The sequence below is a fragment of the Ptiloglossa arizonensis genome, chromosome 10 (assembly GCF_051014685.1).
Source record: "Ptiloglossa arizonensis isolate GNS036 chromosome 10, iyPtiAriz1_principal, whole genome shotgun sequence".
In the NCBI taxonomy this organism is placed as follows: domain Eukaryota; kingdom Metazoa; phylum Arthropoda; class Insecta; order Hymenoptera; family Colletidae; genus Ptiloglossa; species Ptiloglossa arizonensis.
This window is the reverse complement of record NC_135057.1, coordinates 7,981,450-8,002,637: the sequence shown is the minus strand read 5'-3', so window position 1 is coordinate 8,002,637 and position 21,188 is coordinate 7,981,450. Positions and strand designations below refer to the sequence as shown.

The 21,188-nt window shown below is 42.0% G+C and overlaps 1 protein-coding gene and 1 non-coding gene across 6 annotated transcripts in view; one reads left to right on the top strand and one right to left on the bottom strand.

The window, feature by feature from the left end:
• The window catches only part of LOC143151865 (dystrophin, isoforms A/C/F/G/H), a 741,778-nt gene that overhangs the window by 413,384 nt on the left and 307,206 nt on the right, over window positions 1-21,188 (top strand). The window lies entirely within an intron of this gene.
• Trnar-ucu (transfer RNA arginine (anticodon UCU)) lies at window positions 10,487-10,559 on the bottom strand. Its single transcript has one exon. It is a non-coding gene; the product is annotated as a tRNA-Arg (tRNA).

Below are 21,188 nucleotides of genomic sequence, written 5' to 3'. Positions count from 1 at the left end.
AAGTGCACGTATTAGTGTTTACATCAGACCACATACGTGTCTTCGAAGTTAGATGGGGAAAGGGCAAATTAATTCACAAGTACCATTACTTGTCTATTTTGATAATTGTCCACGAATATTGTAAGCAAAGACATCGTTAATAATTGAGTAATTGAATACAGAAGTTTGAAACAAGTCAAATTGATTGCATTGGTAGTTCTGATGTTAAATAAACTTGTACAGCCTAATACAGACGGTAGTTGTAGAAATCTCTACCACCAACAATAGGGTCCAATGTCCACGTTCCATTCTCTGATTCCTTGAAATGCAACACACACAGTGTAGAGTCCACGGGACCCAATACGGACTGTCTCGAATCCACGAGACACAATAGAGACTACTCTACACCCACGAAACTCAACACGCACCGAGAAGTCCCATAGATCTTAAGATTTTCGCGAATCCCCGTGTATTGCTCGATAAAGATGGGGGAATCTAGAATTTCAATGAGATCCGTAAACTCCTAGGTCATCTCAGATTCGTAGAAGACCAAGGTTGTGTGCATCTTTGTCCTAGATCGGGGCTGCCCGATATAAGCTTCGCAGCTTAGGGACTTTCCCCTGCTCTCGGTTTAGCATGATACTGGAACACTGGTCGATGTCACCTACAAATACAATACAGCATTTAGCGAGCGTAAATCCGCGTAAGTGGTATATCAACCGTGACCAACATCGTCTCAGATGATGTCCCGTTAAAATCGACCCTCTTCAAGAACCCCGTGTACACCCCGCAGCAAATTATTTCAACATGTTGTTTAACGCGTCAGGATCCAGTTAAGGTACTTGAACCTTTTTCGGACCGTCGTAAAATTAATTCACACAAGAGTACCCCGAACCGCACATTTTTTAAGCAAGCGCAACAATTTTATCAGACCACGCAGAAACAAATCGCGTAACCCTTTCTCCCCCGACTGAAGACAAAAAAAGTGGCAGAGACTTCAGTTGCTCAACGAGATTCGTACCGTGTTGGATTCCCCCAATTTCCTCGGGTGCAACCGTGCACCAGAGAGCTGCAACTGCAGGTTATTATTATTATTTTGTTTTTTTTTCTTTTTTTAACACAGTTTTGCATTTTCGTGGTTGATGAAATTACACGTCCCCCGTGGCTAAAACAATTAACACACATTCTCCTGGGAAAATATTTTCCAATTTTTTACCGTACCGAGCCGTATTCAGTTTTTAGCTTGGCGTAATTTCAGCTGTGTCTGGAGCGCGGGTGGTACACACTCTAATCATCGGAAGCGCGCCTAATCGGATCATGAACGAGTTCCCAAACGGTGATACATCTTCAGGGACACGGGCGCCGTATTCCGGAGCTCGATTGATCGATTAAATCACGACCACCGTGGCCGTAATTAATGCACCCCGATCAAGCGGTAATAAGTCCCATTAACGCGCGCGATAAAGCCGGAACCGCAATTTTTCTCCGTCCTGTCGTGGTTCCTCCGCGCCACGGCGCCTGACAAATTGTACCGGCTATTAATTAGAAAAATTACCGTGTCACGTGAAATAATAATCTGCTCGGTGTATGTAGTTCAGTCTAGCGGAATGTACCGCGGGAAATTCGGGGAATGTCTCGGGTGATGAAGCGTGGAATTACAAGAAAGGTGGCGATTAATCAAGGCCAATGGAAACTTGAAAAAGAATTCGGTCTGCCTCTCGAGAAGGGGCAAAAAATTACTCGATACGTCTTCCCGAAACAACCCTGACGAAAGCAACCGTGTCAGATTTTTCTTTTCTTCTTTTTTTTTCAGAAAATAGAATAAGCTCTTCCGTATTTACGGAATCGTTTAATTACAGATGTCTGCGGTACATTCTCGATAAGTAACTCGAAACTTTAGAATTCTTATTCGCTACTTCATTTCTCGCTACTGGTACAAATACGCTTCGTGCTCCGGTTCCGAGAATAGTAACAAAATGGATTTTAGATTTTCCGGTCGTCCAGTCGCGAGATCCAAAAGAGAAAGGAATAAAAGAAAAATGTATATATCAATTTAATTCGTTCCTTTAATATTCAATCAATGGAAGTACAAAATAGACTCCGATAAAATTACCACGATCGAGAGAAACTTATAACCTACATAAGTCGCGTTTGAACGAATTTATCACGATCGAAACGATTAATATCGATATAAGTCGCATTCGATGAAATTTACCGCGATAGAGAAAGATCTACGTGAATAACTACGTAAATAACTACGTAAATAACCTACGTAAATTTAGCAAACGTATTCCTGTCTCTCGAATATAAGAAACGAGACGAAAGCGGCAACGAATTGAAAAACACAATGGTGGGGGAAGCTCCGCGGTGACCTTGAGCGGTCAATATTTCCTGCTCCCACTTCTACCTCGTTTACAGCCCGATGCGTCCTTCGACGCCTATTGCGCGAGCGTCGCGAGCGCCCCGTTTTAAATTCCTCTTCGATCTCGACGATCGGGAAGCTATTTTTATCATCGTCGTTCTGACAGCGTCGTTACGCATTCACGAGATTCTTGGTACTCGATGAACATAATCGTCCCCGGTTCTCGCGGCGTTCCGTGGTCTCACGTACCTAGCTGCACGTGTCTGTACGATAAATTTTCGAACACTATTATTCGGAGTACGCGTACGCGGACATCGGTGCCACGGCGATCCCAGTTTTCCAACGAGTTCGTTGGCTGCTCCGCAGACGGGCACTTCGGCTCTCGGGGAAACAGTTAACTGTAATAAGCATCCTCGCCGGCGGGCTCGTTGTAATTGAATTACAACGTCGTTAAAACATTACGCATTATTGATTATTCAAGCACCGTGCGCCTACAATTAGAAATCGGATACCCATCGTTACGAAGTTTCCCAGAACCGACGAGAAAAAACTAGACGATACACGCCGCTACCGAGCCGAAACTCGTAAAGGAAACTGTCGAGTACTTGGTGGACCAACCCGATTTTCCCATCGAATGTTTGTTCGTTGGAATCAACTTTCCTATAGTTCGAATCGACATCCATTCGCGATCGAATCGCGTCGGTGAATCTTTCGCGTGAACTACGACAGTTTGCGAACGATACTACCAGGCGATAATTAATCATGGTAATGCAATTGGAGACGAATCGTAGAATTTCAGAAATTCTTTTCGATACTTTAATTTCGATGTTCAAGTTCTGAACACATCGACGAAAATCGAAAGAAACTTGGATTTGGTACTGTAGGAAGGTAATTATTTTTATTTATAAAGATAGGTACATAAGTTCTGTCCTTCGTGTGGAAATTCTTCGTTTATTTTTTTTTTTTTTTTGAATATATAGGAAAATTTGAAGAAATGATTTTCATTTGTCGAGGGAGGAATATTTCGTAGGTCATTTCATAATCTGTGATATTAGACGATAATATTGTAAATTTTATGATCGGTGAGTTGAATTGCAATTTTGTTTTTTTTTTTATCGTGCTCTGTTTCTTCTTTTTGGCCTTATGTTTCGTCGTTCATTGCATCTAGATTTTCTACATCCTGATTAGTTCGATCAAAACGATGTATTGGCTTTATACTTGCAATTATATCAGTATATTTTAACGTCCAACAGATGCGTAACACCTGTGTGAAATATTTCTTCTTCGTATCTAAATTTGTGTTTAAACCTGAGATAATTGGTCCTTTTTTTGCAATCTCATAAAAATTCTTTAGAATAAATATTCGAAGGTTAAAATTATCACACGCGAAATCACATTATTAACGATGGACAACGCTGTTTTAACCGAAGCCACGATATTTTTTTAAATCTCCGCACATTTGTACACCTTTTCTAGAAATTAAAAATTGCACCTTTCAACGTTGCACACACACACGTGCAAGGAACTCCGTTATCGCGAAAAATAGATTTTCAGCGGGTTACCGTGCAGTCGGCGATCTATCGTCGCGAAAACAGCAGCCGTTTCGCGAAAGCTTGAAAAAAACATTCGTTTCCCGAGAATGAAATTTATCCATCGAAAATCTCTATCCGCGAGATATTAATTTCCATCGTGAAACGATCCCCATCGGAGAGAGAACCATTTTTGCGGGCGAAGGTTGCTACGTACCTTCCGAGAATCACCGAATACGTCTCTTTTATTAAGTCCGCGAATGGTACGAGCGTATATATCCGTCGCAGTAAAACATTTTTACGGTGGACCAAGGCGTTCGTATCCGATCTAATAACGAGCTTTGGCGATTTACTAGCTTGTTCGATAAGTTTTCTCGTTTCTTCCATTATATATATAAAAAAAAAAAAAGAAAAATACTGTGACACTTCAACTTCGACCAACCGTAAATATACGAATAAATCGACAGATTTACACGAAACTTTACACGTATTCAAACGAAAGTACCATCTTCAGAAAAATGAAACAACGAACCTAACAGCTCCATTTCTTATCGAACGACGAAACTCATTCCTATTGATTCTAAAACGAGATCTATCCGCGAGGAGTACGTCCGAAAAGTATTCCACGAGAGTGCTTCATCGTTGAAAGGGTTAATTTATGTTTTCCCGCTTCTTCGAGCAAAGTCGTGCGCATCTCACAAGAGGGAAAAACAGTTTCTTGGGGCGTTCGAAATCGATTTTTAAGCGCGCGTTGCACGCAACGATGTATCATCTCGCGTAGGTTGCGACTGAGATAGGTGGTCCCGAGGATCGTGATTTATTTCGCTCCTCGAACAGGACACTCGAGCGCATTTCCTCCTCGTTTCGACGGAGAAGGGAAAACCCTCTATCTTCATTCAAGCCTGTCTCTCTGACAACGACTCTTCCTTTTCCTCCGGTTTTCAAGGGTGTATTGTTACGTCGAGAATTGTTCGGGTAATCCTTTGTTGACCGTTTGCTCTTCCTTAAATCCTACAGACCTGACCAACCTTGTACGTTTTTATTTCACCGGATTCTGTCCGGACCTATCGACGCCATTACTCCATCGTCTTAATTGTGACCACTCGCTCGATTATCGCGACGTAAATCTTCTCGTTTCTTCTATCAACCACATCGAACGTGCAACTTTGCCGAAAATATCGTTCACGTAGATTTATCTTTGGTTTTTCTACCGAAGGGGAAAACTTGGGCGAAAGGTTAAAATAAAAGTGATCTTCGGCAATTTTTCTACGTAAATATCGATGAAACTTTTCATATGCATTCTTCAAGATTGTACGATGTCAATTTTTGTTTGTTACATTTTATAGGCTTTTTGGGAAGTAATAATTGATTGATTATGAATATGGATTATCTTTGTATTAAAAGAGGAAACGAAACGGAGCTTCTTTCGTAATAATTCTGTTAAAAAAATATGGATTCGAGCTGAGACACTTGGACAATTTTAAAGAACATTGATTGCAGTAAGTTGTTATTCTTTCGAATTTATTGCATATCGTAAGTTACTTTTCGTTCGATACAAATATTCATTTTCATGTAAAACCCTTCCTACGTTTCCAAGATGGAACTAGGTTGGTTTCAAAGTGTTGCAAAGTGGAATTCTGAACAAAATTAAGTTCGAGATACCTTTGGTTGCGATCCGATACGATCTATTTATTTCCAAACGATTTAAAATCAAGGCCTTCCAATTATAGAATTTGCAGCCACTGCCTTTAATTAAACTATTTGCTGGTAAGAACTTCTAATTAAACAATTTACACCGAAGAACTTTCAGTCGAACAATTTACGGTCAAGACCTTCCATTATTCTTCCGAGCTTGTCAATGAAAGTGTAGTTTCAAGTACGTTTTCTGCAAATGTACAGACTTTGGAATTCCTGCGATGTAGAGTGAGATAGGCAACAGTTTTATCGGTCGTTGACCTTTTATTTCTTAATGGTTAAATAAAAAATTACTGTTTAATTTATACGATAAAATATTCCACAATGAAACATCGCCAATAACTCGCTACACATCTTTATAGTTCCAATATTATTTTGTTCCGAAAGTAATCATAAGAATAACCACATAATAAATTCCCTTGTGTCGAAAAATCTCCCAAACACTTACCAAATGTATCATTGTTTATCAATATTCCTAGATCGATCGAAATGCCAAATCCCTATAGAAGATAATTCTAACAGACTCTCCAATAAAAGCACCCTTATAATTTCAAACAATCATATGGTATACTCTATACATTCAGAATTGTTACTTTCGAACGAACTGAAAAAGATTAGATTTTGTTGATCATTTCTATAATTGAAATAAAAAAACTGCTCATACAAATCACCACACGATAAACTTCCACGCGTTCAAAAATCTCAGACACACGAAACGAGCCTATAATCGTTCACAAATATTTCTATACCGATCGATAATGCAAACCCTTACCTCTCCGACAAAAAATAATTCCAACACCCCCTGTTAAACAAAAGCACCCTTATCGTTCCAAACGATCGGTACACTTTGCGCGCCCGTTTCTCTCCATTCGTTCTAAAAAAAAAAAAAAAAGAAACTACCCTCTCGTAACCACCCTCCTTTTGTTTCACCATTTCTTGCTCCGTCTCGAGCTTACTTCCACGCTTAGGACCCCGCTGGGTCCACTGTGGAAAGCAGCAGTTTCCCACCGTAAAAACTCAAGTTCGATTCCTCCGTCGTTGCATTCGTCCTCTCAGTTCCCTTGCTCGGTACACCCGTCATTCCTTATTCCACTACCCAACGTTTTACGCGTCCTCTGAAACCCTGGAACAAGAACTCTCTCTTCTTTGCCAAAAAAAGGCCTCGCGTCTTCGCGTTTTACGTGTCCCCGTGGCGCAGAAGGTCTCTTTCCGGTACCATTTTCGCGACACCGTGGCTACGAAAATGAATCGTAAAATCCTGTGGCCTCATTTCCGCAATTAGGCGCAGGCTTCGTTCGAACAATTTCGCTCCCACCTTTCCCTTCAACGGGATTTCTCGAGCGTATCGTTTCCCGCAGGTCCCTCAGGAGGAGTAGGAGGAGTAGAAGGAGGAGTAGGAGGAGGAGGAGCAACCCTCTGTTGACCGTCAGCCGCCTCCTCCGGAGGTTCGCGCATAAGGGTTTTATTTTCACCGACGACGTTCCCGTTTCCTCGATATTGTCCGCGTCGTTCCCATCCTCCTTTTGCACCTTCCGCTCGCGTGCATGATTCAGCACGGCTTCCGACGTCGGCCTTCGGACGACGAAGAAATTCGATATCGAGCCGCCCCGAAAGTCGGTTCTTTATTCAAAGATTGGGAAACGGGATTGCTCCCGGGCAAAAGGGGACGGATCGAACGTTAGAACCCGGGGTAGAGAAAAAAGATCACAGGGATCTCGATAAATAGAATTTTGATTGTGGACGATCTCGCGGACAGCTCGATATTTTATTCAGAATCCCGGTTGGGTCGCTTTCTCCTACTTTTTTCTTTGTGCCAGTGACCTCGGAGTTAGGAAAGTTTCTGGTAAGCTGGGAGGGAATTAAGAGGACGTCTCCTCCTCGCGACTTTTCGTTTCCGATTTACCGTGATTGTTCTTTTGATCAAAGGTTCGCGAACGAGAGCGCCGGTGGTAAGGGTTTCCTTCTGGTTCGTTTACTTTGTGTGTTCTATTGCGCAACATTGCGCAGGAGAGAGAGAACGGTAAGGCTCTCTTGAACAATCTGTGGCTGAGCACACAGTGACCGAATAGGAACTTCATTTTCCGTAAAACCGAGCGAACCGGCAAAGAGCCGTGGACTGAATGGTATTGTGTACAGGGTGTTCGCAAATTTACACCGTCCGGTGTTGGTCGAAAGGGAACGGGACAATATTCCGTAGTCCCGATACTGCAAATTTCTTGATTTGTGAATAAACAGGTATACTCGCAACGGTGGATTTCGGTTTTCCGAATTCGAATCTATTCCATAAGAACGAAAACGAAAAGAAAACCTCTTTTGTTGCCCGAGAGAATTATCGGAGTTCGCGCAATTGTCTCGTTCGAGCGAGGATCGTTTTCTAATGATTGTTGCAAAATCTTGACGGTATATCTGCAATTTCGTTGGTATTCGTTAACGTTAGGGAGAAGACGGTCATAAAAGAGAAGATATTTCAAGGCACATGCTGACTCCGGAAAGAATAAAGTAAGGAGGTTTCCCAATGGCCAAGATCGTCGTAAAAAATTTTTATTTCGGAGCTAAGTTTGAGAAGCATTTTCTATAAAAGATTTTAAGGATGATATCGATCGAGTCGTCCAGCAAGATAGGTGTTCGATATATCTTTCGGTCGTCTCGGCAAAATATCTGCATCGAGAGCAGGAAAAACAATAATGCGGTAATACCGACGAAAAGGACAATATTTGCCAATAAACTAACGAGCAACACGAGCAGAGCATGGACTAACTACTAAAGAGAAGATACACAATGGTAATAAGATAATAAGTTTGCTAATAGCCGTCAAGAATCGAACCGAATTAATATAACAATGTTTGCTTTTCGGATCCGTGTTTGCTACAGGCGGAACGAAATTAATCGGCCGCTCAAGGCCACCGTTGGACTCTCCCCACCGGACCGGTTTGTCCACGCCCACTCAACTCGCGTGACTACCCCCACCGTGATGCGTGACCACCCCCACCGTGCGACCGGCTACGCCCACGCTCTGTTTCTCGCCACTAGGTGACGCGATCGCGCAAAGTGAAAGTAAATCTCACGCGTGACGCGTTTTCGTCGTTCGAGAATCGACTTTGAGCGATCATTTGAATTTCTCCCCGTTTGAATTTCTCCTCGTTTGAATTTCTCTCCGTTTGAGTTTCTCCCCGTTTGCGATACTCTTCTGCTCGTTTCGGTGCACCGTGTATTAAAATCGACGCGACGTAACGGTAACCGTCGATTCGTAACGATTTCCAATAACAAACGTGCTAAATACCCAGACTGCGAACAATCGTCGCGACGCGATTAATTATCGGCGCGCGATTTTCGGCGCGACTTCTCGCTCGGAACGAGCGCGTCGCGATTTATCGCGAATCGTTTGCCGCACACGTACCATAAATAGAAACCGGGCCGTGTCTCGCGAACAGAAAAAACTCCACAGCGGGACAAATTTACATTGGAAACGGGGCGGAAAATTCGAAATGTTGAACCGCACCGGGACGGAGGTAAAAAACAAGAAAAAAGAGGGATAAGCGAAAACGTTGCCTCATCAAATTACCGGTTAAAATTCATCCTCTGTTTGTTCGCCGCCGCTCCCGCGCGCGGATATTTATGTTTACCATTGGAAATGATATTTGAACAAGGCAAAGTTGGCGATTGATCGACCGTGCATATTTGTTGATAACTCACAGCGGTGGAAGATTTATTGAGAAACGACGAGCATGTATTTTCCGCGTGACACGCGCCGACTATTTTCCATTCCCGTGACAAAAAGTTTCCCTTTTTCCATCGGCGGCGGTCGTCCTGTCTCGAAGCATGGTTTCAGGGAGTCTGCAACAGGCGAGTGAAGTTTCCCAATGTCTTCTTCGCAACGTGTTGACTTCTTAAAGTTTCAGGACAAATCTTGGAAGAAAAGACTGAACCAGACACGGTTGATCAGGTGTTCTTAAACCGATTTGTACCATGAACTTGGGGAACCTGTTGAAAAACGTAAATGCAATTTCTTTGGAATTCTTTCTTCAACGCGTAGAATAAAGTATATACGTGTACGTATATTTTTCTTATAAAGGAACAGGGCGTATTTTCTTATAAAGTTTGCGAGGGTGTAATAATTGTAGTCAGTCAAATTTATTATAATTGATAGAAGGTTACAAACTTTCTGAAGGTTACCAAATTAGTATTACTTTTATAAATTTGTTACTTTACGAAAAATTAAGTTTAAATTAGAAGTGAAAATAAGACTAAAATTTTCCTTCCAATTCAATTTGTCCCTCTCGAGTCTGCATTCGCAAGGAGCCACAGACCTTAGGTTAAATCCTGCACCAAACATGCTGGCCACAATGCTATCTTCTAATCTACAGGTTGTCTACGAGGAAACCGACAAACTTTTCCAGCACATTTGGCAGGTCTCCATCAATAGCAACCACATACCGCAACACTCATTGTCAGGAACTATCTCGCTAATGGAAGGAAATAGACCAATAACGTACATATTTTTTATGCAGAATAACCTGGCAACCATGCTGGGATAGTTTCTCGTGTTTCCATTCGTAGACCGAGTAAATTGAAAACTCATATGCTCGATACACCTGTTCACCAGAATTAGTTCAAATCTCTAAGGTTCATACCACTAGCACCTGGATTCGATTCAATACACACGTAATGTGTATCGTTTACGTACGATCCTTCTTACTACAAACACTCGACATGCCTGCTTCTTTAGTCTTCAAGTGAAACTGATTAAAAAATGTTCAAACTATACATCAACCAGCACAGTACAATTTACTTTAATCTATGTCTACTATTCATCGGTTTACTCGAAAATTAGTCGGACTACTCCCCGTGGAAATCATTTTTTCGTTAAAAAAAAAAAAAAAAATACGCCCCCGCGTGATCTTTACACCACACGAGGCAAAATCATCCCTTGCGGGGATCGAACCCGCGACCTTTGGATTAGAAGTCCAACGCGCTATCCTCTGCGCCAAAGGGACTATATAAGATTAACCTTAAATCGCTCTTTCGTTCGAGTATGCACTTCCAGGTCTTCGGCTCGAAAATATCACGGAATTCGTAGAACTCGTGTTTTTAACCGTGTTATACAACGAGACGTTTTTCATTAATTACGAAAGTACGATATCGGGACGAATGAATTTTCCAACGAATAAATAACCACTCTCCGAGACACCTTTCCTCGACTCGTGTCGCCTAAAAATTTTCGAGCAACCCTCCTCCCCCCATCTCGGAGAAAGTAAAAAAAAGTTCCAGGGGATGCATCAAGGTAAACAAATTATACAAATAAATATCTCTTTACTGGGTCACCTTTTCTCGATTTGGCGCTGCTCCAACTCGTGTCGCCCCGAATTTCTAACGCCCTTGTCCCCTACCCCCGCGCACGGAGAAGGTCGACAAAAATTTCGCGAACGCACCAGAGTGAACCAAATTATACAAATAAATATTTCTTCGCTGGCCCGCCTGTCCTGGATTCGGCACAGCACCTATTCGTGTCGTCCCAAAATTTCGAAATTTCTCACGCTTTCCTCCACCACCTATTCGATAAAAATCGGAAATGAAAACAGGTGAACAGAATCAAACAAATAAATAGCTCATTATTGGGGCACTGTGCCAACTTCTGTCACCCTTCAAACTACTGACATTCTTCCCTCCCTTAAAAAAAAAGTAAAAAAATTCGTTTAACACACCCAGGTAAACAAAATCATACAAATAAATACCTGTGTATTTCGCTACGCTCTTTCCTTCCACAAAAAATTCGAAAAGTAACTCTAAAGTATGTGGAATAATTTATTAAATTATAAGTAATTAATAGTTTTTGACAATAGCTAGATAATAGTAAATAACACGACTGTGATACAACTCTCTACAACTTTCTTCACGACTCTCGACTCAACATTACATTTCCTTCCGAAAAAAGTTAGGAAAATTAGAAACTATGTTCTTTCCTTAAAAATATGTTCCTTTAAAGTTACATTTTCCCAAACTTACTATAGATACTATAGATATATTTCCGCTGTGTTGGCTATACGCTAGTAACGAACAAGTCAACGCTTCGAGGATTTCTCTTTGAATAATCTCGTCGCTTCGCCCTCGTGTCCGGGTAAGCTTCCCCGGTCCAATTCTTATCTCGATAAGCGAGCCTGGCGTATAAACATCCGCATCAGGCCTGTGGTCCTGATCCCTCAAGCGCCTCTTCTACGAAATCGTCGAAGAGTCTGTTTTCCCAACAAAGAGGGACCGGGTATCAATAATACGGGCCCATGGGATATACCTTCCGTATAATAAAAAGTTAGAAACTTATAAAATCGTTGTTAAGATTATTTAAATAATTCGAACCTATTTACTTAGATAATTACTTAAATAATCCATAATTCCAATAGAATCCAATCCGTAGTAAATAAAACCTACCCTGGGACAAAAATTAATCTATAGTTCAATCTAAATTATCTTATTGATTATCTTAATTAATCTAAAAATTTATCTATACATAATTTGTATATGCAATCGAATCACCTATAAGGAACTGAGGTTCCAAAGATCTAGTGTTCATCAAAGTGAACCCTGGGACAAAAATTAATCTGTAGTTTAATCTAAATTATCTTATTAATTATCTTAATTGATCTAAAAATTTATCTATACATAAATTGTATATGCAATAGAATAACTTATAAGGAACTGAGGTTCCAAAGATCTAGTGTTCATCAAAGTCTACGAGTTCATCGAGTCTACACAGAGATCTTCTAGGCAGGGTGTACCTTCTTTGTATTGGGTCGTTCGTAAAGTGATTTCGTTTTCTAAAATGGAGAATATATAATTTAATAAAATCTTTAAGCACTCTAAAAGAATCCTGTTTCATTTTCACCAAAAAAAAAAAACGAAATGATTTTCCGAACAACCCAATAATACAAAGTTGAAAACCTGTAAAATCGTCGTTAAGATTATGGCAGCACCACCCACGCTTGCCACCAGAGGGAAACTGACCACCGATTGTCTCTTACAAGTTCCAGTATCTGTTCCGGATCGGTTCATATACAATCTTTTACCCAATGTCCCAACGTATAAGTCAAGGCCTGCTAAGATGATGAGTTGAATGAAGATGCATTCTGATGAGTTCACAAACCCAGTGTAAACCTAGTATGAAACGCCATCCCTTCCCCTCGTTTTCCATCCCTCTGCCTCCGTTACTTAAACTTACCACCCCGCAAGATCATCTAAACAATCGAAACCCCGATCCCCATATAATCGAGTTCGTCCAAGCGAAGAAAAAAAAATCGAACACCAACCGTGTGTCGTTCCGAAATTTCTCGAAACTCCCGTTTTCTTCGTCGCGAAGAAACTCGAGCGCACTTCCGGCGGAAGCTGGTTCCACGGGGCCATTATTTTCCAGATCCGTGGACGGAAAACGGATTAAAGGGACCCTCGCGCTTGTTTCGATTGGCGCGCAATAAAACAGGCCCGTGGTGGGGGTAGGGCGCCCACGAGACGGACAGTGATTTCCAATAACGAACTCTGAAATATCCAGGTTGCCGGTTGGCACGGTGGGGAAGGGGTTAGGGGGCGGTTACCGGTAGGAGGAGGGGGGTGCACGGTCCTGGAATGCAATCAATCGTTTCCCAACACCGGATCCTCGGCCTTTGATTACCTTTATATCCGCCGCGTTCCGTGTAACCGGCCGCGTTCCGATAAACGCTTCGGGAATGTTAAATCCGCGGCGCAATAACCTATTCCCGGGCAAGCGGCTGCGAGCTAATGCGCATCGACGCGAGCGGAAGTCTACGGTTGAAAACGAGCGAGCCAGAGCCGGTCAACGGGACGTTGGAAGAAGAGGAAGAGCCAGACAGAGAGATAGAGATAGAGAGAGAGATAGAGAGATAGATAGATAGAGATAGAGAGATATAGAAGAGCCAAAGAGAGAGAGAGAGAGAGATGAACAAAGACAGATAGAGATAAAGCGAGAGAGTGGAGAACGGAGGTGGGCCGACCTATGCAAATGAGCACACATGGCCAACGGAGTTCGGCCAAGGCAATCAAAGGGCCTCTCCGTGGATCCCTCTCCCACTCCCCCTCCTCCTCCTCCTCCTCTCTTTCTTCCTCGTCTAACTCCCTCCGGGTAGGTCGGTTGCACGTTCAGGAGCAAAAGCTACGCTGGACTACCCTGTATCCGATAGTTTCGCGTGCTCGGGACCCAGTCCGGTCACGAACTTCGAATTATGATTTTCGGCCCGCTTTGTCGAGCTTTTACCCGCTCACTGGCCCCGCTCGTGGATAGAGCGCAAGGGGGATGAATGCACCGGGTGGTGCACACCTCGAGGGTGGGGTTTGTAAGGAGTTCGCGGGGAACCGGCCGAGGAGAGTAGTGCTTTTCGTCGGCGGAATATGGGACACGCGCAAAGAGCGATAATTATTTGGATGACGGTAATTGAGAACGAGGAACTCTTAAGGGGGAGAGGGAGAGAGCTAATCTCGGTCGAGCTGGAGAAATTACGCGAGAGGCCTTGCACGATGTTTTCGAAGGAAAATTTCTGATTTCTTCGAGGCTCTTTTCTGGGAACTTTCGTGGATCTTTAGATTATCAATTGTTACAGATCAGGGGGGTTTAGGGTATGAATGGAGTCTATTAGGTGAGAGTGATGAGGAAAAGGGAAGAGGAATGTTATTTTGTCGGTTTTGAGCCATTTTTACCGATTTGGGCAACTGTTTTGTTACAAAGGATTTGAAAGTAGGAATGTTGCACAAGATCACAGATTTGGGGTACTTGTTAACGAGTGTGAAAATTAAGAATATTTTTCCGATGGATTATTCAGGATTTGAAAAATGCATGTCGATTTTTCTAATTGTTCATTTCTCTCCCGATCGGCATGTACAAAGTTCGTGTCGCGAACAATTCAATAGTGTCCATTGAAATTAATTTCTTTATTAACGGATCAGAGAATTCGAAATTGATTTTCTCGGTAAAGCGGTTCGCGTGCCCGATAAAGTGAACATTTAGGTTTTTCAATGTTTTCGGGCTGTATCTCGACAAAAGAAACATGTGTACCGAGTGACCTAAATTGGATAGAAATATTGACAATTTCAGAATGTTCGAAAGTAGATCTGCATACAGGTTGAGAAGATTCAAAAAATTAATACCGATTGGACACTACGACGAGTCTCGGTTTATTAAACGAGCACAGGTTTATTAATTATCTTTCTGTTGTTTCTAAAATTGTAAAAGTCCACGATACCGTGACAGAAGCGTCTGCTATAACTTTCGAAGAAACATAGTACCGCAACCAGGGCGGTGAAAGCTTCAACGATCGTTGTTCGCTATTTTCGATCGAAAAAAACACAGAGATCGACGAACTCGACAGATTTATTCGTGCAGACGGAACGATAATCGCGTTGATGGTCGTGTTTAACAGTTTTTATGGAGATCATATTTCCGAGGAGACCGTCGACACGCATTATCGGCCCGAAACAAAGCGTCCCGTGCAAATTTAACAAAGTGCAATTCACCGGGGCGTTCGTCCGTCAATAGAACAGACGATTACACAGATGAGAGAGGCGTAGAGCTAACACGCGGCGAACGGGTTGATTACATTGCAACAATTAACGTGCCAGATCCGAAAGTGAGTTATCGAAAATCGGGCCTGGCCCGTGGCCGGCCGTTGTCGCTTTAAAAATTCCCGCTGGCGCCCGCTCCGATCGATTTGATTTCCGTTAAATTGATTTTACGAGACGAGCGAAAACTGGACCGTTCTGTCGTTGTTCTCGTAAAACGACAACCGTTGGGTTAATAATCGATTCCACTGTAATTGTCCGCCCACCGAAAGAAATATATTATTCGCTGAAAATCGATTCTTTTATAAAAAAAAAAAAGAAAACTCAACATCCATCGCTTCAAAGATTGTCCGATCGCTCTTTAATTGCCCGTCTCCAGATAGAAATACATTACTCGCTCGAAATAGATTCTATTGTAAAAAAGAATCAACATCCATTGCTTGAAAAATTGTAACTGTTCATCTATCGAAAGAATACATTACTCGAAGTCGATTCTTTCAAAAATCGACGTTTCGTCGCTTCAAAAGTTATGTCCTTTCAAGGAGACTCTGAATACGCAACTCTCGTAAAGTAACAATTTTTTCTTTCGAAATAAGTGTCCGGACGTCCCTCCAACTTTTTTAAACAGTTCGTCCAGAGCTTCGTCCTCGATCCTACTTTCATCAGTACTCCATTCAAACAGCGACGATTCTCCCACCAGAGGCCATCGAGATACCTCGAAGTTTAATCTCCTTATTTTCCTAACTCGTCTCTCCCGCCTTTCGTTCCTCGTTTTTCGAAAACTGATTACAATCCTCATCGGGGACTCGATCGAAAGAGTTTGCCCCGAAATCGTGAGATCGGGTGGATTCCGTAGACCAGCGACGATTTCACCATTCGACCAATAACAGAGATCCTTCGTCTCGATCTCGTCGTTCTCGATTTCTCGCTTCGTTAGCTACGACAACGAGCGAAAAATCCACCGAATGCCACTCCACTTAAGCGGGTCGGGTCGGGTCAACTTTGACACGCGATAACAAAATAAGCAAGTAGAAAATTCAGTTGCGTCCGTCGCTGGTTTAATAAGAAGTTTTCAGAGTTCTCCGTCTCCTTTGGTCGCCTTTCTCTCCTACCGAGAACCGGGCACGGTTAAATTCCATTTGACGTCTCAATCAGCGTTGCTTCTTCCAAAACCGGTCCTTCTCTTTACCGTCCCTGGAAACGCGTTGTGAGTTCAAACTGGATCATACCGTGCGATCCACTCCGTGTCAAATTGTCCGAGGTTTGACAACGCGGTCGATCATTATTCTCGAACCGGTAGTATTTATCCAACAGCCCCGTGTAATTGTGAAACATGTGAACGTGCTTGACGCGAGAACCACCGATGATACGCGCTGAGACTATTTAACGCGTTGCAAATATATATTTTGTAATAAGTTTAAGGATATATTTATAATGTATATTTTATAAAAAGAGGAATATATTTCCATCGAAGAAAGAAAACAAAAAATGCAATACAGAGCAATGTAATAAGTTTGCTTAATCGTTGCATACACAATAATTGACAAATTCAAGCAGGTGGTTGTTTCTGACCATAAAGTTGAAACTAATTGCAGCTGCACGTATGCCACAAATGGTACAAAGTGTGATAATTATTATAAACGAGTTAATTACTTATGAATTGTCGATGCGATAATATATCTTAGTCAATGATTTGAATGAAAAGTCGAGTGAAAGGAACACGAAACGTTTTAAGGGGCCATTTTGATTTGAGTTAGATCCGAGTCGAGATCGAGTCTCAGGTTTGACAATTTTCGTCCAAGTCATATTATTTATCGAGTAGCCCCGAGAAACGTGTCAATGTTACATACTTAAGGAAATAATAATTCTTGGCAGAAGATTTCAACAAAGAATTCCCTTCGAGGAATGGAAAATCTGCGACGAATAGAAATGATTAAACTCGATACGTCTTTTTTGTCAAGTGAATGAGAAAATTGTTCGCGCACCGTGCGCCAAGAGCCATCTGGTGGTATTTATCGAAGCTAAATACCGCGAATATATATTTGCAAACATTTAATGGAGTAATATATTACCCCCCGATGCCTCTAGGGGTTAATTTTGACCTGTTTTTCGTCGATGGTTCCAACGATGCTTAAAAAACGTAAAAATATTACCTTATTCCGCGAACAATTCCCTGAAAAATAAATACCTCGGATAAGTGGTGGGGGGGACCTCTGGGATACGAATGAAAGAATAAAACCAACCATGATTTTTTCCACGAAACGTGGTGAAATCGGGAATGAAAAGTTCAACCGTGAATAATACTGCACGTCCCATCGATAATTCAAAATTGGAGTACAAAGACGAAAAGACGAAGACGAACATTCCCTTTGCTTCCGGACGACCGTAAATATCATTTATATGCGATAACGATAGCTCGAGTCGATTCCATTTGTCGAAGTTTCGATATTTAATTACTCAGAAACCGTTAGATCCGGAAGGTCTAAAATTACTATGCATCTTTCGAGGCTAGGAACAATTTTGAAGAATCGTCCGGTCGAACTGTCAAATTTTTAGCGGTTCGATACGAGCCGTACATAAACGTCTCTATCCCCGGCTCGCATGAATTTATCATCGGTGAATCGTTTACGAGGTTGCGTGCATCCTGGCTGTTTGTACGAACCGCCATCTGGTCAAAGGTGTGCCGAACACGGATCGTTGGGCTCGTCAAAGGTTGAGTGAATTCCGAACTTCCGTTTGTTGGCGGCACACTTCCGTGTTTAACGTGCGTTTGCCAACGTGCATCGCGTAACGCGGGTAGAAAACGGAGATTCCTACGTTTGAGTCGTAGAATTAGTTTGGGAATTTCACGGTGGCTGGATGTTAAAATTCGACCGGTATTTTTGAATCCCGTACACCGCCGTCTCGTGTTTCTCCGCTTGCCTCCTGCCCCGTATCAGCCAGCGAAACACGGGAAGAATTTTATAAAGCTACTGTGTATGAGAGAGTATGTTAAAATAGTTGGCTCGAATTTATCTGGTTGGCTGGTACGCGGAGTTCCGTCGTATCTGACGAATTCTTCGAATTTTAACCGGGAACTGCGTACGCGTATAACCCCTCATGTTTGATAAGTAAGGAACGAAACTGAACAATTTCTCGTTCGAACATTCTCGGTTACTTTCCGCATTGCAAGAAATTCTTTTCGAGAAATTTTCTTTACGGAATGCTGCAACACGTATTTCTAGATTTCATTGGACGTAGAGCTTCGACGAGTTATAAGAGATACCTGGAGGAGTGGTCTGCACGTAGTGGGGATATGGCGATAGAATAGGGAGAATAGAATATCTTTATTCGAAGAGTACAAGAAATTCTATTCAGGAAATTTTCCTATTGCAATACTCCGAGATGTTTTTTCCTAGTGTACGTTGGATCTTTAGCTTTGACGAGCTAACAGAAGACTCCCTGAGGGAGTGTTATACACATGGTGAGAGGTATTGAACATCTCCTGGGACTGTTTCACCTCTTCGAGAAATCTGAACACTATATATGCATGTTTAGTTCGTTGCTTACAACATTGTGACACGACAGTAGCCAGGTTAGATTTACGAATACACTTTTACAATTAACCTTTAGTTGGTATTGACATTTCGGTCAAATACCTGGTATTATACGATCGGTCAGTATTCTTTAAAATACGATAATTATATCAGTAAGAATGGAAAGTTAACTGCAGGTTAAATTTCTCAATGATACAAGACAACATCGTCGAAAGATCGATTCGTCTCCGACTCGCTATTAATTTCAATTTTTATTCCCTCCGAACAAGACACATTCGTGAAAGAAATGATGTAAAAATGACAACGAAGTATCGCTAAAAAGTAAGAACTTCGACGTTCAACGTTCGGAATACTCTTGAAGAAACTCTAGCAACATTCTTCGAGATCCTCGCGAAACTGCGCGTATTAGAAAAAGAAGAGCCTTAAAAACCCGAGATACCATAAAAATGCCCTCCTCTCGGGTGGGTCTACATGGAACTCCGTCCACGTTGATAGTTCCCAACTCGGCGTGGTACACATCGCGAGGTTCTCGAACGATTGCAATTCGCGTCGAACGCACGAGTTCGTTCGCCTCGTCCATTGTTATCGATTATACCCGCAATCAGTCGCGAACCAATCGCCATAGCAGAAGCCAACGAGTCGTCTGAAAGGGGGTGCGGATTTCTCCTTAATTGCCCGACTGCACTCGAGACAGAAAATAATCAACAACAATGGCGCGACGAAGAAAAGGAACGCGGCGCGTGCACGGGCCGCGGTCTACCTTAATTTTTCCTAATTAGCGCAAACCGGCGTTAACGAAGATTTTACGTCCGCGGGAATTCATTAAGCCGGTTTTCCCAAAGTTCCCTGCCCGAACGGCGAGCAGCCAGATAGTTAGGCCGAGCCGTGGTTTCGTCTCGTGCAATTCGTTTAAAAAAAGGAAAATAACGACGGGGGGAAGGAGGAGGGGGGAAAAAGAAGAACGAGAAACGCCGAGGGCGGACTTGCCTCTGAATATTCATACATTGTAATCAACCCCTTTGGTGTAGGGGGTTGGACGCGCTGCGTCTTTGGACGCCCGGCCACAACGAAGTAACTTATTAAGGATATACGTGGGAGCACCGGGCTCGAACGCACGATCTCGCGCACGTCTTCCTGACTTTACAATTCTCGAGCACTAGATATTAAATGTCGTACTCCTCGGTACGTTTGAAACGATGTCCACGGTTTTTGGAACGCCAGTATTTGAGGAACGTTGAAGATTATAGTTAGAATACAGTAATCTTGCTCTAGTTGCATCTGTGCACATATGAACCTTTAATGTACCAATATGGCTGATGTTCTGTACCAAAAGGAGCTCTTAAAGAACTATAGTTTCTTTGTTATTGCATTAGTTATTGAATATACTCTCTATGGTTTTTGGAACGCTAGTATTGGAGGAATGTTGAAGATTATAGTTCGAATACAAGTAATCTTGCTCTAGTTGCATCTGTGTACATATGTACCTTTAATGTACCAATATGGCTGATGTCCTTCATCAAAAGGAGTTCTTAAAGAACTATTACTTCTTTGTTGTTGCATTAATTATTGACCATACTGTCTATGGTTTTTGGAACACTAGTATTAGAGGAATGTTGAAGATTATAGCAGAGGATGTACACTTGCTGAATACAAGTAATCTTGCTCTAGTTGCATCTGTGTACATATGAACCTTTAATGTACCAATATGGCTGATGTTCTGTACCAAAGGGAGCTCTTAAAGAATTATAGCTTCTTCGTTGTTATATTAATTATTATTAGAGTATTTCTGTTTCAACATCGATCCTATTAATTGTGAGAGACTTATTAAATCTACCACGGTGACCCACTTATTTCACCATGACCCAAACAGTTGTCGTTTACGGTTTCGAACGACTTTAATCACGCTATACTCTACTTACAACTGTCTAAGGAAGACGCGATCGCAGTATCAAATGACTCATTCTCACTCATTTGGACGTAGACACGCATGGTGCACTTTGTGCTACTAGTCTATTTCGATACAATCTCGACTCATTACCGATGCAACTCAGTTGCCAAGGGAAGTAAAAGGAAAGAAACTGGCATACCAGAACACGATATAAGAAGATCGTGCAGATTTTCCGTAGGTTTTCAATTTCATCGCAAAAATCGTTTTACTTGATTTCTTCCTTTTTTTTTTATCCTTGACAATCAGTGATGAAACACATAAAAAAATTGTAAGCAACATATTTCCAACAATCACAGAATGTCATTGAAGAAACATATATTGAGTTACTCTAGGGATCCCGCTTCGATACAATAAGGATTAATCGCGTGTGACAATTTCCTCCTATCATCCTATTAGGTTGACACTAAGTTATCCTCGATACACACTGTTTCTCTCGTTTCCAGTGTACAGTGTGGAGCTCAGATGTTTACTTCTGGAAGGAATGCGGGTCCCGTGTTGTCATAGAAGATTATGTGTCTACCGATGACACTATCTGTTTGGATAGCGATCCGTAGATCTCATCTCTGTGAGCTTTGGTTAACAGT